We start from the raw sequence: 4,815 nt of genomic DNA, 5'->3' as shown, positions 1-4,815 counted from the left end.
TCCAGAATGACACTGTCATAGCAATATCCCCCGTTCTGTAGGTCTGTGCTCTGTCGAGGATAAAGGAGTTTGTCTCTTGCCTTGGCTGGTAGGTCACAGCATCTGTATCTGTGGAGTGTCCCATTCCCTGCACAGCGCGGCCCCGCTCCGCTCCTGTGCTCAGGGCAGACTCCGGAAGCAGCCCATCTGACTCCCTATGATTTAACACCTCCACCCCCTTATCTCTGCAAACACGCAGCAGAGGTTCCTGGAACAGGAAACCAAAACTGAGTTTTCAGGCTTGGCCTACGTGTGGGAGGACTCCACAGAAGGTGTCCGTCCTGGCTCTCCTTCAGCCCCATGAAGCTTTCTTCAAGCCTTGCTGATAGATAGGGACCTGGTGGGCGCTGACCAGTGTGTGAGGACCTGTGTTGTGGGATGGGAGGGTGATAGAGAACCTCCCATGATGGAGCAGACAAGCCAATACCTGGCTTACCATCCTCAGGTGTGCTCTCAGATTTGGGGTGGGCTGCAGACCCCTGTCCTTGCCCTGGGGTTCTGTGAGGGAAGGGGAAGATGGAGATCAGCCTGAGGGACAAGGGGTCTGTTACTTGCCTTGTGCCCTTTTAGCCCCAGGTCTTATCCTATTGCCTGGAAGGCAGCTCCATCTTCGTTCTGCTTTCTAGGGAGTCCAGATGTTTATGACCCCGAAGTCCAGGCTCCAAGGTAGTACTTTGGGGAGGCTCCAGGTCCTACCACTTCTCTTGCTTCCTTAGGAATGTCTTAGAGGGAGGGCCCAGAACCAAGCAGTCTCCTTCCTGTTCCCTCATGAGCACCTCAGACGGGGCTCAAAGAGTCACTCCAGGAACCCTGGGAAGACCCTTCCCTGCAGACCCTTCCCATCTTCTTCTGTTCTTTATATCCCAGGACCTCAAGGAGTCTGCCACTGGCTCTCACTTGGCAGGGAGGTTGGATGGGGACAGGGTGACGACTCATGGTGTTTCCTGACAACAGGCCGGGGGACGCAAGCACCAATGTGAAGCTGAAGAGAGTCCTGGAGACAGGGGTCGGTGAGACCGAGTCTGCCCAGGCCACACCAGTGGGCGGGTTGTGGCCCTGGGCCTGGGGAGGGTCGCTGTTTGAGAGGAGGACCCAGCTTTATAAAATGACTCCGTAAGTATGTCTGGGGTGAGTGGGGTCATAGGGCCCCCACTCTCCACATGGGACAAGGGCATGGACTGAGAGACCTTGCAGTGGGGGACTCCAAGGCTTGGGCTCTGGCAGAGGCAGAAACTGACTTTTTTGATCTGGGTCTGTGAAGGTGCTCTCTGGGGCATGTTTCAGATCACTAGCTGAGACATTCCTGATTGGTGCTTGTGTTGCCTGTGTGACAGGGGTGTCTCCAAAGGCTAAGGGCCCTCAGAGCTTAACAGCCCAGCAGAGTGGGCTCATACCCTTTATTCAGCAATCAGGCTCTCCAATGATGGTTTGCACCATGGAAAAACCACTGGGAGAGTTTTTTAAATGCACATTTCCAGTCTTGCTAACAGAGAGCCCAGGAATCCACTTTTCAAAGCTTCTGTAGACCACTCTAGGAGGCTACCTGCCCTGGGTTTGGGGTATTCCTAGTCTGACTCCAGAAGATGCTCTGGTCAGTCGAATGTTTGCATGGGAGACCCAGAGATTCTTCTTGAGGCTCAGGAGAGAGAAAGGTGATGGTTGAAGGAGGAAGGCTGAGCGGAGTCTGGACACCACAGACACGGGGCTGAGTTCACAGAGGTGGTGGCACTCACGGCTTTCCTGAGACCTAGAGGTCCACACAACTTCCCACATTGCTTTTGTCAAGGGATGAGCCTGGAACCTCTTGCAGAAACAAGACAGAGAGAGTTTGGAGAGGACTTCTGGAGTTGAATCTATCGAGGATCACTGGGAAATCTTGGTGGAATTCCTTTCAACATTTTAAGTAACATTTTCTAAGTGCCTAGTTAATTCAAAATGACCTTTGTGAAAGATAAAATAAATGACCTTTAAAGCCCTCATAATTGACATGCAGGCTGCTGTTTGACTGAATTGGCCGGAAGGCTACACACGTTTGCTGTACGTCTCCCCTCGTGGAAGCTGGAGTCAGAGGCAGGCTGGGTTGGTGTATGTCCCGTCTCACAGCCTAGGACTGAGCGTTCATCCCACCTGAGACTGCACATGTCCACGCCTCCTGGCTGGAGAGCTTCTGAAGTGTTCACCCGACCCAGTTTGTTTAGTCAATCCCCGAGGGCTAGGCCTTTGGGTTCCTTCCAACGTCTTGCTATTATAAATATCACAGCTATGAATATCTCTGTACAAATTACTTTCTTAGTGTTTTACTGGGAAGCGTTCCCCCAAGTGGCATCGCTAGGTCAAAGGGCATGAAAAATATTATAGTTCTTGTCACACGTTACTAGACAGTTACTCAGGTATACTGAAGCCATTTGCCATGGCACCAGTTACATGTGACTGTCCCTGTGGCGCTCCGGTATATCAAACCTCATATTTTGGGGAATTGACAGCTATTTTATTTATGGGTTTCCCCTATTTTTTTATATTGGTTAGGAGTAGTGCTATAGAGAATTTATGCATGTGCTAATGTAAGGATACATAAAGTTGGACATTAGAATCATTTGCCTTGTAGCAATTATGACAGTGACCTGATAGGAATCTGTTCTGAGCCAAAGAGCTGGATCAAGACCAACTGGCCATGGTGGTATAGCCCGGTTTTCTCAGCTACTTAAGATGCTAAGGCTGGAGAATCAAACTCACTTGGACAACATATGGAAAGACCCCCAGTTCCCAAACCAAAGCGTGCTGACCTTAGCTGGTACTCAGGTTTCAGTCCTCTCATGAAAGGCCAAGCTCACTCTAAGGCTACGTTTTAAATGCGTGGAGACCAAGTGGTGAATGCAGTTTCCAAACCACCACTGTTTCCTGGCAGAAGACTGACATGGAGGGGAGGGTGGAGAGTCATGTTCCTATGCCTGTCCCCAGCTTGGTGGACTGTGCCTGAGCTCTCCAGGGACCTGCAGAATCCCTCACACAGCTGTGGCCTTCTGGATGCAAGTGTCTACAGCTGTGTCTGTGGAGACTTGGAGTATACTGGTCTCTCCTTGCTAATGACCATCATGTGTCAGTACCAAAAGTTTAGCCAGGGCTTGTCAAATCATTGACTCTGACATTGGGCAGAGAAAACAGTTTGGATAAGGTGGTAGCACTGGCTGGGGTCTGAGCCCTGATGTCTTGGTTGAGGTCTAAGTATGGGATCTATAGGCAAGAGGATTAGGAAAAGCCGGTCTGATTAAGAGCCCAGTGGTGATGACAGGGACGGCTCATCAGAGACAATTTGGCTCAAAACATTGAGACTAAAAGACACAGTAGCTGGGAATGGATGCATGGCATAATGTTGCAGGTGCTGGGGCCTCCTGGAATATCAGGACTGGCAGGTCGGATGAGGGAGGAGAGAAGTCGAGGCAGACATGGCTGGTGGAGTAGGAGGACCTAAAAGAGCGTGGGAGATGAGCAGCTTAACTCCTGGCTACGTGGGACTCAGCAGGCTTCTCACAAATAGACAGATGAGCGCCCTCAAGGGTATTTGAGACAGAGTGGGGCAGCAGAATGATGTGACCAGCGCCAGGGCCTTCTCCAGTTTGAAACCGTGTCTGGGAGCAAGGGGAGGACAAGAGTCAGCGTAGACAGACAGCGGGAGCCCCGCCTCTCAGAGAAATGGTGGAAGCTGGCCACCAGAGCAACCACCACCTAGATGGGCAGAGTTGTCTGCAGAGGGCAGGTTAGGATCAAGGGCATCAGGCTAAGGAGGGAAAAATTATGTTTATATATATATATATATATATATATATATATATTGTCAAACCTTGAACAAAAGAAAATCCTCATTTTTTTTTCCGTCTCTCCTGGCCTGTTGCTTATAGAACCTAGGCTTGGTTGAGGCTGGGCATGGGTGGGGCTGGGCAGAAGAGTTGTGGCAGGCACTTTAGAATGGCAATCAAACAGTTGAGAACTGGTTTGGTACAGCCGTGTAGGTCATAGATTCTGATTCTGACACTGCACTTTATGGTGTGACCTCTGGTTAATGTTTCTGGGTCTGGCATCTGTAACTGAGGAGAATGAGATGAATGCATGGAAATACTCTATAGATCTCTTTCTTTCTTTCTTTTCTTTTCCTTTCTTTCTTTTATTCTTTCTTTTTTTTTTTTTTTTTTTTTTTTTTTTTTTTTTTTTTGAGGCCTGCAGGGTCTTGGTTTATAGCCCAGTATGGCTTCAAATTTGCTCTTCTCCTGCCTCAGTTTTTTGAATGCTGGTATCACAGGTAGGCATGCACCATAAGGCCTGGTTTTCTTGGTCAGTTAATACCAGTTTCTTTCTTTTGCCTGAAAGAAGGTTAGGCTTGACTGAAAGCCCAGGTCAGCCTCCATCTTAGGCAAACAAAACAAAACAAAAACAAAAACAAAGCTGTGACATGAAGTTGGGGAGAGGACATGAAGCACGGAAGGGAAGGGTTTGCATGGTCTGTGGGAGGACCAGAAGCGAGCACAGAACAGACCAGCGTCTGGGTTAATCTAGCCCGGAGGATCAGTGAATTTAGCTGGGTGGATATACACAGCAGAGGAAGGAGCAAAGGCCTGGCAAACGTGAAGTCTCAGTCCTTTCTCTAAAAAGTAGAACTGTGTGTGGGCTAGCCCCTGTGATGGAAAGAGCTGAAAATCATGCAGGCGTGCAGTAGGAGCTCTCTGGGACTGTAGGTACCTCCATCGCCCTACAAATCATATACCTCAGAGCGTCTGATCTGGA

General features: G+C 49.5%; 1 long non-coding RNA gene across 1 annotated transcript; it reads left to right on the top strand.

The window, feature by feature from the left end:
- Window positions 1–297: 297 nt before the first annotated feature.
- Window positions 298–1,984, top strand: LOC127663575 (uncharacterized). The gene is made up of 3 exons (XR_007972994.1): window positions 298–397; window positions 994–1,152; window positions 1,826–1,984. It is a non-coding gene; the product is annotated as an uncharacterized LOC127663575 (long non-coding RNA).
- Window positions 1,985–4,815: the final 2,831 nt, after the last annotated feature.

The sequence above is a fragment of the Apodemus sylvaticus genome, chromosome 1 (assembly GCF_947179515.1).
Source record: "Apodemus sylvaticus chromosome 1, mApoSyl1.1, whole genome shotgun sequence".
In the NCBI taxonomy this organism is placed as follows: Eukaryota; Metazoa; Chordata; class Mammalia; order Rodentia; family Muridae; genus Apodemus; species Apodemus sylvaticus.
The sequence above is the reverse complement of the archived record's forward strand: the minus strand, read 5'-3'. Positions and strand labels throughout refer to the sequence as shown.